We start from the raw sequence: 13,916 nt of genomic DNA on the forward strand, positions 1-13,916 counted from the left end.
TTCACTTTTATCTCTCTAAAGCTGAAAGCTCATGGCAAATCAGCTGCTGACTGCCTCTGGCACCACCGAGACCAACAAAACTTTGCCACAGATATGGGGAAGGACCATCTTACCCTTAAAGGGAATAGCCCAGACCCAGTTCCCTTAGAGGGCCGAGGATTGATATGTCTGTCTGATACCACAGAAGGCACAGCTAACTGGCTACCAAAAAGATTAGTAAAAAAAAAAAAAAGATATCCCCACAAAGCCAGGCCCAACCATAAGTACGATGAATAACAATTTACATCCAGGGAAGAGAAATCTCCCTGAGAATTCCCTTCTTTTTCCTTTCCAGGTAAAAATGAATCACCCGTGATGTCTGCTGTTAGAAGTTCTAATCCAGATGCTGGCCTCCGAACTTACACTACTCAGACCTTTGAAGGGCCACTGACAAGAACATCAAACAGCTAGTGATTGACATCACTAATCTGAAGAAATCCCTCGTTTCGCTGTCTGAAGAGACCTCCTAAAATCGCAAAGATCCTTATTGGATGATTTACTCTATTACAATAGAAAAGGCTGTGTACAGATCTTGACTGTGTACAGCTCTTAAAGAAGAAGATTGCCTTTACATAGACAAGACAAGGAGGGTTAAAGAGAGCATGAAACAGGTAGTGAAGGCCCTAAGAAAAATCAGAGAGAGAAAGAGACAGATGAAGGCTGGTACAAGAATTGGTTTTCAGCCTCTCCAAGGTTGTCAACCCTATTTCCTCCCATCTTGGGACCATTATTTGGGTTCTTTTTGCTTTTTTCTGCTGGTCCCTGGCTCTCAAATAGGTGGACTAACTCTGTGATACAACAGATAAATAATTTGGTAGCAAAACCTACTCAGATACATTATCATAAGTTAGCTATGGAGGACCACGAGACTCAAGATGAGGTTGTTACTTTATACAGGGTGTCTCCAAAACCCATCTCCACTCAACCTAAAAGGGGGGACTTCTGTCCCTAGACCAAGCAGAGAGGGGCCACCCAGAACCCCCCTCTGTCAGGTGATCTGAATTCTTGCCTAGGCTGCGAGGCTAAACACTGCAAGAGAATATAAATAAAAGTTAAAAATATCTATCTGGGTTCCCTGAGGGACAAGCCTGACTGTATAGGGGTTGATGTCAAAAGTACCCCCTCTTCAGGAAAAAGACATCGGGACGGGTATGGCCCTCATGCCTCACTGGACAATGACAGGGGGACTGGAGCCATTATAAGGTCCCCTTCAAATACTGGAGGTCAGGCCTCTATCCCCGCCTTCGCAAGTTTAGAATTGCCACAGCCCTTCTATACTTAGAGAAGGGAGGAGATGTCAGGGGCAGCCCTGCTTACCCACTGAAGGCCTAAAATCAGCCATAGGCCTAAAATCAGCAATAGACCTGTCATACATGTGTACTAACACCAAGTCTTGGGTCTCAGTGGAAAAACATTGAAACAGATGGAAACAGATAGCTATAAGCTAATGTAAACAGGCAGCTTTTGTGGAAATTTACAAGCCTGAGTAGTCATAGACCTTGTAAATAGGTAGCCTGGGCAGACAATACCAACTTAGATAAGGACAAGCGAGTCATAGGCAGAATCATAGTGACTTGTCCCCTGAACCTTCACCCAGCTGATACCCGGTTCTGAAAGATATCTGTATTCCCCCTGATCACCTACACTCCAGTGTCATTCCCTTCCCCACATCCTGCCTTTCTGTGTTTATAACCCCTGTGTGAATTACGATTTGAGAAAAAATAAATTATTAAAAAAAAGAGTTGAAAAAAGATAGAAAATTGTATATGGGTGTGGCTTAGTCGTGCCATTAGGCATCCAGGGAAGGTGGGAGGCTTTCTATCATTTTAGATGATGTAACTGGTCTCAGTAGTAACAGTTTCAGGAGTAAGTCTATAGCTATGTGGCAGAATTAATGTATTTCCTCCCAGTACCAGATACGCCAGTGGACCCCAGGTCCTTCAATGGTGTGGCTTTGGGCTTTGGTTCTTATCTCTCTCACTGTTTGCATGAGTGAGTGCAAATATCTGTGTGCATGTTTAGCATTCTTTGTCCTGAGCATAGGTCAGCGGAGATGCAAATCAAGCAATGAAAAAGCAGGTTCTGTCTCAAAGGTAGCTGCCCTCCAGACTTGGACTTGAGCCTGGAGCAGCCAGATTCAGCCAGATTTAGCCAGATTCAGCCAGCTCCAGCTTCCCAAAGACAGAGAGGATGGCAAATGCTTAAGACCCCAACTACAGGTGCCTGGCACAGGAGGACAATGATATGAAGCATGAAGAATTGAGAGAGGTCATTTTATTTTATTCTTGATTCGTAGACTACTTCTGGACAGATAATGAAAGGCTTGACAAGACACTAAAATCATCAACTACCCAATGAAGTTTTTCTAAGGAATAAAAACACTGGAAATATGCATCTGGCACACAGTAGGTGGTTAATATGTTCAGAGGCCATGTTGTACAGTGCCAGTTGCCGCATTTCAGTTCATGACTGCATCTCATTTGTCCACTTTTCTATCCAGAGCAACCTAGCTCCTGCCCACTTCATCTGGGTAGAACGTCACCATTGAGATAACACAGGTCATGCTTGGTGATACCTGCTCAGCCTGGACCCTCCTTCTCATCACCCTGTGAGTCCCTGTATCTCCCTGGGCTTCCCTGGTGTTGTCCCCTCTTTCTTGTTCTGCCAAGTTAGTATGTGTCTCACTCACATCTGGAACTTTCCCTGGGTTTAACTTTGTATTTTTCTCCATTCTCATACTGGCCCCTGAACTTCATACATACCCATGATGAATACCCTTCCCTTTAGGTGGTTAATGCCCTCTCTCTCTCTCTCTCTCTCTCTCTCTCTCTCTCTCTCTCTCTCTCTCTCTCACACACACACACACACACACACACACACACACACACACTAATCTCCTTCCAATAGTGAAATCCCCATGTCTGGTGGCATCTTCCTGTAAGGATATATCACAATGGTGGCTCTCTCTCAAGAAGCCAACAATATATATCCTCCCTTTGTATTCTTTCTCTTTCACAGCCCCTATATCTATCTAGTCAAGGACTAAGTCTACCATTTAAATTTCCCATATATATCTCTGTTGGGGTCCAGCCTTGACACAGAATCAGAGTTCTCAACTGGAAGCAGGGATATCTCGAAGGCACATAATAAATATACACAGATTACTTTTTGGGTACAAGCTGACAGGCAATTTTTCAAGGCTTAAAGTGTCTCTTCTCTCTCACTCTCTGCCTTCTCACTCATTCTCTCGCATCTTGAGGCTGCACACACTCTGCATTCTCCTGCACACTCTGCTTTTCTCCTGTGAGTTTTTTCTTTTCTTGAACTCTCACACTCCTACACTCTTCTGTGTGTTCCCATTTCACTCTTACACACACTCTTCACACACATCTCACACGCATCCCACAAATACCACATGTATTCTCCTTTCACTCACATACACACTCTCCATATACACCTCACATTCTCTCTTCACTCACTCTTCACATTCTCTTTTCACTCGCTCTTCACATATTCTCTTCACTCATTCTTCACATGCTCTTCACATGCTATCTCACCTTTTTCTTGCCTCAGTCTTTTATTATTACTTCAAAAGCAGATAGAAAAAAAGACATTGTATAATCATTGCCAAATCAAATTCAAAAGAATAACCACAACCCACAAAGAGTTAATAATTACATTCCCCCCCCCCCAAAGTTTCAAGCTTCCCTATTCCCAGGCCTGTAGCCAAAATAATAATAATTGCAAACTCATCGTTATTTAAACTTTAACTTTTAACTTATTATACTTCAGAGCTCCGAGGTCAGCTACTTGCATTTTCCTGTGAATCTCTAATGATATATGTCATGGGCAAAGCTGCCAGGCAGTGGCCAAAAGGAATCAAATTAACCCTTAACTCAGTAGTTCTGCTAACGTTCTGCTTCTGTGCATTGCACACAATGACTCTCCCAAGAGTCCCAGTGTTGTGACTTAGTTTTACTAGTATAAGATTTTATGTATTTTATACTTCCTTATCTAGGAGCCACTCTTAAATGTTACGCCAAACTTATTTCATAACTTCAATAGATTTTTCCTTTCTTGGGGTTCCAGTGTTGGCTCTATTTCATTCTCTAATAATTTCTTCAAACTTTCTTTGCAAGTCAAGCATTAATCTGGATGTATCATTTTGCACTTATTGCACTGTTTCCAAGATGAGAACACACAGCATGCACCTGGGCCATTAGGACTGTGCTGTGCCTCCATGCCTCAGTTTTTAATTGTTTAAGAATCATTACATCAAAGAATATCTAGTTTCACAGAATTCACCAGAGCAGAAGGAGAAAGAAGTAAGGAAGTCAGATACAATAGAATAATTTTGCACAGCAGGGCCGACTGAAAAACAGTCATGCACAAATGAAATCTATACAGCCATTGTCCAGGGCTAAGGTAGGAGAAATGGGAACAACTGTTTTTTTGTTGTTGTTGTTTTTGTTTTTTGTTTTTTTTTTGTTTTTTTGGTTTTTTTTTTTTGTTTTTTTTTACAAAGAGCTGCAGCAGTCTACTGAGATGTCTCCATCCCTGCCTATTGCAGACAGTCCCTTATTTCAGATGGTGGGTCTCCTGGAGGGATGTGTCTCCTGCTTCTCAGGGTCCCAGATACCATCCTCTTTATAAGGAGCTGCTGAAGGCTTCTGAGATGTCTCCATCTCTGCCTACAGCAGGCAGTCCCTGTCATTATATGCTGTCCCCAGTATATCTCATATTTCTTCACAAGATTTTTCCAGGTTATAAATGGGTCCAATATGATACGATCAATGCTATAACGCCTGGAGCCTCCTGGCCTGGAAAGGGTAGTGGCAGGGGCACAGACTAGGACTCTGGTGATGGCTTTAAAGTCTGAGGGCTTCCAGTCAGTCTAGCTCTCTAACTATACTGAAATGCTAATGATAATTTCTTAAAAAATCCTAAAATCTTTCTTGCTCTTACTGAGGGTAAAAAGCTGCTGACCTAGGCAATTGACACCTATAACCTAACAGCAGGGGATTAAGTAATGTGGCCTTTGTTCTATCTCAGCAGGATTTGCAGAGACTCTAACTTTCAGCCTACTAGCAGGAAGACAAAGGGATACTTTGAAAAGTGATTATAGTGTTTATTGTTTATTACTAAGTTGTAAAAAGTTTCCTATGAAAGCTATTTAAGGGGAAAATCTGAAAGATCCTAAGCAGGGGAAGGGAAAAAAATCTTCCTAAGTAAGGGGAAAGCAAAAAATTCTTAAGGGAAAAATTCTTCTCTACTTCTCATCCCTTTGTTCTCAATACTTATACGTCTTTCAGAATACATGATCACATATTTAAAAGTTCAACACAAGTTCACACAAAAAGTCAAATCATAAATAGAAGTAGAAGTTTACAAAAGGAAATGTTTACATGCATATCCATTAGGGATAATTTTCTGGCTAAACATCCGTCACTTTTCACAGCTCCACAGGTTCACTGAACGTTTAAAACTATAACTAAGTTATTAGTGAAGTTTTGTATCGATAAACCCAGTAAATATTTTATCTTCTGTCCAGTACGTATAATAAATCATTAGTTCCCTTTTAATGACCTTTGGTTAATTGTTTTGCAACCTCTTGGAATATGCTCTGAGTAGTAAAAAGTCTGGTTACTATCTAAGAGCAATAAACTGGTGACACATGGGAGATAAGAAGAGTTCTCTTTGCAGTTTTGACTATCAGAAAAGGACCTAATAGCAGTCCTACTCTAAAAGAGATTAATAATCACTGATATAATTTTAGGATTTCTTATAGGAATGACTTAAGAAGTCATCTATTTGTCTATATAGCATCACTACTAGATAGTACATCTTCATAGATATGCAGAGATCTGCTCCCCAAAGGGGTGGGCTAATACTTAGTTATTGTTATATGTGCTTAATAATAACAGGAAAAGTATATTAATAGAAGAAATCTTTCCTAAAATGAATTCTCTTACAGCCTTGCAGAATAAGAGTCAAACTGTTGCAGATTATATAATAACCCAAGGCAGACCATCTCAGAAAGATCACATGCTAGTTATTAGCTTGTCCCATTATGGCTTCTGATAATGAACATTTTAATATACATGCTTCTCAAGAAAGCTATCCCAGAGAGAATGGTAAGGTAAAACAAAGGAGTAGGCATGAGGGTTGCCCTTAATTACAAAAAAAAAAAAAAAAAAAATAGACAAGCCTTTATTATGTGACTTTCTATAGACTTTATAGTGTTATTGTCTATTCTTGATATAAAAATGGTCTCCAAATTACTATGAGGTTACATCAGTGGTAAACTCATGATCTTGATGTTAAAAAAAAATCATGTGAAAATATATATACTTGGCGTCCATCTATGCATAACGTCCATAAAGCCACCTTGGATTTTCTGTTGTTTGTTAAACATGAATAACAGGATCAGCCTAACTTTACACAGTTTGGAATTGGTTTATTGATGCAGAGAAACTTGGAAGTTAGACTCCCTTTTATACTTAGGTGTTTCATCAGCAACTTTTCTGGTAGAGAAATCTAAATTAGTCTTTCCCTTTATAGCCATATATTTTGGGTGAGATAGCCTGCTGCAAAGAGTTGGAGAATTAAGGATTAGGGTAATGTCCAAAATGTGCTTTTGAGATCAAAGAGGGGTTACCAAGAGTAGCCATGACCTAATGTATGGATAGCCTCCTGCCTCCTGAAGGGGTTCAGGGCCATTCATTCCAGTTTCACAGCAGCTAGAATGAGGACAGGTGTAAAGCTGCAGGGAGAGGAAGAAGAACTATCTGCTGAGCAAGAATGGAGTCAATGTTTACCCCATCGCTTGATGCCCAGTCTCTCGCTCTCTCACTCTCTGGATGAGGAAGTCCAGAGTTAGGAGAAGAATATTGTAGAATCTTATTGGATTATTGATCCCATATCTATTTATTCTACTTATTTGCCAACTAAATTAAAGCTAGTCCCCCAGCCTGTGTTCTTCCTGACACACACATGATAATCCAATATTTTAATCTACTTTCCTTGGACTTCAGCTGGTAATAGTCACATGCCATCTACTCGTCCCAGAATGGCCCTGTGTTATGCTATCTCTAGGCAATAAACTTTACACTTAAAGTTTATTCTTGATGATTTTCCCTCTTTTTTTTCATCTCCTGTTATTGCGCTTCCCTCAGCTATAAGTCAGAGATCCTTCATGATAATACCAACAGAGGACTTCATTCCTTCCAGCTTCTGTATCCTTTCCATGTCTCTCTCCTGGTTCATAACTTCCTTCTGAAAAGAGGACTAAGTGTGCCCATGCTCCTTCTTCTACAACAGTGGTTCTCAACCTGTATGTCTGGGTCCTTCCAAGAAGTCAAACAAACCTTTCAGAAGGTGTTCTGCATATCAGATATTTGCATTATGATTTATAACAGTAGCAGAAATTATAATTATGAAATAGCAATGAAGTAATTTCAAAGTTTGGGGTCACCACAACATGAGTAACTGTATTAAAGGGTCACAGCATTAGGAAGGTTGAGAAGCACTACTAGGTCAGCTCTCCTGAGACTAGGGTACACTTCTCATCTTTTGCCTCACCCAACATGTAGGTCAAAACCTCAGGATCTTAATGGATAAAAATTTACAGAGGCTTCTGAGAAGGAAGCAAAGGTTTTCTTTATTCCCAACAATATTTTTGTGACTATGTATAAAATCTAAATGCCTTTATAGCTCTAATTCAAACTGCAGTTCTCTCCTTCTCATCCAGGTTTGGAAGAACAATAAAACTTTTCCTTAACTTTATTTTACAGGAGAAGAAGCTGAGGTCTAGAAGACTGAGATGACTTGTTAAAGGTCACATGCCTGGACAGTGACAAAACCCACATGGAATCCGGTCTTGACCTTCCCCTAAAAAATGTCTTCATTTTATCTTGACCAGCAGGGCACCTGTCCTCACCCTGTATGGTGAGCACCATTCATGGCAAAGCTCTGGACAGCTATGTTAGCTTAGAAGGATTTGCACAGCCTGTGGCCATATTCCTGGGAGTCTCTTTTGCCAAGCCCACCTTGGATCCCTAAGATTTGCTCCACCAGAGCCTGCAAAGCCCTGGAGCTTTGTGAAGAATGCCACCTCCTATCCACTCATGTAAATTGCAGGGATAGGCCTGAGTGTCTTTAAGTGGAGATGTTTAGTGTGCAGCAGTAAAGAGACAAGGTAATTCTCTGGTCAGCTGTACTTTATTCTAAAATTCTCGAGAATGCTGTAAAGACATTCTAGAATGGTCACAGCTTTTTGGAGTCCTTTACTAGATGTGTATAAATTGAGCACCTGCAATATGCCTGGTTTAGATTCTATTAGGGAATAAACCAATAACTCTTATTCTCATGAAGTTTATATTCAACAGGTGGAGAAAGATGATGTACTGTATATGAATTAATAAAGCAATTATATATGGGGTTATGATATGATCAATGTTTGAAAATGCTCATTCAGTAAAGTTGAAAGAATATTTAACCAAGTTATTGTCCTGTCTTGATTGTTGACACTGTACAGGAAAGAACAAAGTAATGATGTGTTTAGATGCTTACTTTCGATCTGAGTAATATTTTGGGTGTCATGGTCACTCTGGTAGGCTTAGTTCAGGTACCCAACAAATCTAGGTGGCCTCCCAACAGCTACTGGAGCAACTCAGATACTTAACACCTGCTAATTCAGACAGTCCAAAAACTGACTTCCAGGATCCTCCTCCTGGCTGTCTTCTTACTAATTCTTTTCTTTTAAAAATAGCATTTGCTATGTTTGCATGCTAATTTCAAGTGTAATTCATACACAATAAGATCATTTGCAGTTCACACATTCTAAATTGCTGCTAGCATTTGAAATTAGTTTTTTTATGCTTTCTTTTAAATAAGTCATGAATATGGAAAATCTGTGTGACTATTTTGTATATCATTCTAAGCCATTGATTAAAAGTTTTAAATTTGTATATTACTTTAATTTATATCTAAATCCTTATTTGGGGACATTAATGTTCTTATATTCTTGACATAACAAATGCTGTGGTGAAATTATAGCTAAATAACTACACACAATCACAGACCATTTAGGATAAGTACCAAGGAATGAGATTTCTGAGACAGAGTATGCAGCTGTTAATAACTTTGTGCCCAGAATTACCAACAGCATACACTCCATCCATAGAAATATAAAAACATCCACACAGCAGAGGTCCTTACTTCTTCTTGATCTTATTTGAATTTGTTTATTTAACATATAAAATGATCACATAATAATCATAACAATAAAACTCATCATTTCTCTCTTTTCTTGGCATGCCTCTAAATATTAGTAATGATGGATTCTTTTCATGTTTTAAACTGGAAATTTCTATTTCTAGTTTGATAAATATTGCTATTTGTATCCTTGCTGATCAAAGAGAGTTTGCCCAGAATGGAGATGTAGAACATCGAGATGCTTCCCTCATTTTTATCACTAGGCAGCTGTGTCTTCTTGGCATCTGAGAGAAGGGGTTTCCTCTTCTCTACACCAGGTCTGATGATGCTTAGCCTTCTCAGTGACAAGAGATCTGGGGATGTGGCTTATGATGGATTTGGAATTACAAACACCGTGACCCTGGCTAACTGTCTTTGGGCCAATTGTGTATCTGTCCTGTATCAATCTTTCCTCATCTGTATGGCAGCCACAGTAAATGTCTGGGCCTGGTATAGGTCTAAAATGACTCTGCACATAAGGAGATTTGAAATCAATGTTGAATTCTCTTGGAGTACTCAGTAATTGTTGGCAATATCTACTCTGATTGTCCCTTTGAGACCTCTTATCAGGGAAGCCAACAGTGACTGTTGAGATAGGAGAAAAGTAGAACCTTAGCTGGCCAGGGCAGCAAAGCCCTTAAGAATAGTATCTGCCTTATCTGAACAGAGAAGACTGGCATCCAGTACAGGAAAATAATTTACTCAAAATCACCCATCACATTCACCAATGAAGTACTAGAATGTCATTCTCTGAGGCTGTCCCACAAAGTTGCTGCTCCTGACTTGCGACAGAGTAACTGATTTTAGTAAATAGTGACTTTTGTTGGTGGAAATCTCCCAGGACTAAAGCATGTTTACCTGATAGAGGAGCATGGTCACCCTTGAATGCACTATATAAGGACCATCAGAGGGCAGAATCCTGTGTAGTCCAGGAGAAAATGTCATGAGCAGGGCAGGCCAGAATGTGCATTCTTTTTTCCTGTGGTGAGAACATTTCAAAGGCTCAAGGAAGGATAAAGTATCAAGCTTTTCCCCTACATGATTGGGAAGATCTAGAATCCTAAAGTTACTTCCAGGATCCCCAGAGACTCAATTACCCACTGATATCAGCTCCACATACAGCCTCAAGGTTATGTTTATGCTCCTGCTGACTGAATAAAGAACAGGAGGCTGCTTGTAAGCCTAAGGGAACAGCTGATATAGGTGTTTGAATTCCAGTATTTAAATTTTTGTGCAAGAGGAAGGAGATGAGAGCAGTTGAATAAGGAGCCCCACCGCAGATGAGACTGACTCAGGGGTTCGACCCTTCCATTGACCACGAGATAAGCAAGTTTCCTTGCCTCTCTTTTCCAGAGCATCAGACTCTGGTGGAGGTTCCCCTGCATCTGAGGTACGTATCTTACTCTTCAAAGCTCTCTCACAGTAACAAGAACAATAGTCTCTAGTCTCAGTTACCAGAGAACCTGACCCCAGAGCAGCTGAGACATAATTTGATTAAGCTTATGTTGAAAATACATAGAAGAAAATCCAACAACCCAAATGAATGATCATTTATATAAAGAGAAACTACAGCTCTGATTGGGAAAGCTGAGACATACAATAAATAAGGCAATAGCCTGACTCTTTTGATCTTTCAAATTGTGCATTTTGATATGGGCTAGGCATGGCAGCCAATGTGTCTCCCTTCTGTTTGTAGAACCTGTGACAACACCTGCTGGCCTATGATAAAGATGGGGGGGGTGGAGCATGAGGCAACCTCAGTAACAGTTTCTTTTGCCTTCTGTCAATATTCTCTGATTTTATTGTAGGTCATTTCTATCAGTAATTGCCTTTGGCACTTATTGATGCCCTAATGAGTTAGTATTTTCCACATAAGTGAAGGGCCCAAGATAAAATAAGCTTTATTTATAGGCCATGGATTAAGAAGGGGCTGCTTGAAAATATAATTAATATAATATAATGTAACGTAACATAATATAATATATATAATCCGTGGATTCTATAACCTTGGGCATCAACATTTTACCCATCTTTCAGGAGCACCATAGCACGGATTCAAGGCATACAGAAAGAAATTTTGATTTTTGGATTACTTGGGTCCCTACACATAATGTCTATACATGAGAAGGAGATGAGGGCAAAGTTTCATTCACTTAACCACAGATTTCTTCATCCATCTATTGTGAATTCAGTGTCCTTAGACACAGCCAAACTTGAGAATTGTGGGTAAATAGGCCACAGCAGAGTCCTGGGCACCAGCTGTGGGGAAAAAGGAGCTGCAGTGGTGGTGGAGGCCCCAGAGGCTTTCCACTCGGCAGGTCCCACATACAGGAGAAGGTCTGAAGTTCCAGAGTCTGGAGGCTTTGGCGGCAGCAGACCCCAATGACTCGAGAAAGTCCTTGGTTGTAAAAGGGTTTATTTTCATGGCAGATGATAGATGGATCTGGATGTACCCCCCCTGAAACTCAGGGCAGACCTGAGTTACATAGGGAGGGAGAAAGGGGGAGGGCCTGGGGAGAATGCTTAATTTGCTCTGCCCTCTGTCCTTCATTAGTATGTAAATCCCTAGGGCCTGAGGCCTGTTGTCACACCCTCTACCTATGCACTTTGGGAGGGGCTGTAATGGCCTGCCTGACTGAACAATGTAGGTCTATGGAGATGAGACTGCCTGTAGGGACTCTGGGTTCTGGGGACGTGGCCAAACACCTGCCGTTTCCCCCTTGGAGTCTCTGGGTTCCAGGCCCATGCCCAACCATGAACCAAGATACCCTTATGCAGTCCCACAGAGAATCAGGAAAATGAGGAACAGAAACCATTCCTACATGGCCTTGCCTCAAGGATGTTACCATCTTGCCTGTAGAAACAACCACATCATAAGTTCTTCAGCATCCCAGTAGCCCCTGAATTGAGTCATTACTCTGAGCTGACCTTGACTCAGTCCATCTCTGAAAGTAGTAGAGAACCCAAGGGGTAGGAGAAACAGAGATTCTATTCTGAAAATGCTCCAGCTCTGGAAATAGGTCCTAGAGCCACAGGATCCAGGCTAAAATCCTGAGTCTACCTTTGAAAAAATGGGAGACTTTGTCAGCCTCTGCTCCCTCAAACAGGGATAATTATATGAGTGTTTGGTGATGACTGTCAAGCTGTACCTCAGTTTTCTGCAGAGAGCACCATATCTGCTGTCTCTGGCTCAGCACACACAGCAACACCTATGCATTATCCAGAGTTGCAGAGTTCTCCAAATTGTCTTTCAACAGCCAGCACACTGTGCTGTGCCCATAGACTTCAGGTTTAGAGCATGTAAACCAGATAACTTGGATCAAGCCCTGCCTCTACTTCTTAGCAGTAGAATCTTATCAGGCTCCAGTTTCTTCTCTGCCACAGGGGGAAGTATTACTTTCCTCCTCACAGTAAGGCTATTCTTAGTGTTTGGGATAATTATTGGTTCTACTATGGTTTCATTTCATTAACCTCAGGCCTCATTCACAAGTTCTGCCATAGTCAGCTCTTGTTACAATGTAGATCAAGACCGTATGTACCAGTGACCATTATTTCTTATCACAAAGTCTCATCTGTCTAGTAAACTATTGTGATAACAATTTAAAATGAAACCCTGCTATTTTAATGATCACAGGCATTCTACAGGATAGCAGAATACTCTTTTGTATTGAGTTTTGTATCAAGTCCCATCATGCTTTTGTAAGATGTTTCCACTTCACTTATAACAACTTGGAGACTCTTGTCAAGGCTCATAGCACTCCGTTACCCTGTATCTCACACAATCTAAACTCACCATGTTGTCCCTACAGCCTTTGTACCTGCCATTTCTCCTAACTGCAATTCCTTTCTTTAGATGCTGTTAAGACCCACATGCTCATTTTATTGGCATCTCTACTAAATGTTGCTGCCTCCAAGAGGCCTCTGGTCATGCAATTTAAAGTATCACATTAGCTCCATATCTGTCTCTTTCTTTACTCAATTTCTTTTTCCTACATATCACTGTATTCTCCTTTAGTCAGTTTGCTTGTGATTTGTAGAATGAGCTGAATGTAGTCAGAGAATTTGTCTATTCTGTCCTTAAATGTGTTTTTATCCCTTAGACCTGAGTTCTGCTTCCTTTATCCCCAGTACATAGGTGCTGGAAGATTAGTGTAGAGCCCCAAGGAGAACACTGCAACAGAGATAAAGTGGAAGAGATAAGAGATAACATAAGATGAAAGTTAGGAATACAGAACTCGGCCTTATTTCAGAAGGTTCCCCGAGAGCTCCAGCATATCTCAGAAATGTCCCAGCACAGTGACACCTCACTCGATCTGTTCATGACCTGTTCACTGCTTGAGAAAGTCCCATGCTCCAAGCTGACTACAGGGGCACAAGCATCTTCTCAGTGTGGCCAGGGTGCATCTTACTTCAAATGAGCTCCTTCTGCTGGTGGCTCTCAGAGGCCCCTCTACATTGCAGAGCTTCTTCACTGAGGCCTTTTTGACTGGACTCAGGGCCTATTTTCCATTGAGAGCACATGAGAGGCAGGCTAGAAATGGTTTCTTTTTAAAACTATAGTGGGCAGCATGGTTTTAAGTCAAAAGCCATTTTTTTAGAAGCCAAACATTGGAATAAATGTG

At 40.8% G+C, this 13,916-nt stretch overlaps 1 long non-coding RNA gene across 2 annotated transcripts; it reads left to right on the top strand.

Annotated features, from left to right (window-relative positions):
* Window positions 1-2,061: 2,061 nt before the first annotated feature.
* On the top strand, window positions 2,062-8,540 carry LOC114623689. 2 transcript variants are annotated; one of them, XR_003711815.1, is made up of 4 exons: window positions 2,062-2,444; window positions 2,540-2,647; window positions 7,215-7,274; window positions 7,833-8,540. It is a non-coding gene; the product is annotated as an uncharacterized LOC114623689 (long non-coding RNA). The 2 variants fall into 2 exon arrangements; XR_003711814.1 differs by lacking the exon at window positions 7,215-7,274.
* Window positions 8,541-13,916: the final 5,376 nt, after the last annotated feature.

This window comes from Grammomys surdaster, unplaced genomic scaffold, assembly GCF_004785775.1.
Source record: "Grammomys surdaster isolate TR1022 unplaced genomic scaffold, NIH_TR_1.0 201, whole genome shotgun sequence".
NCBI lineage: Eukaryota > Metazoa > Chordata > Mammalia > Rodentia > Muridae > Grammomys > Grammomys surdaster.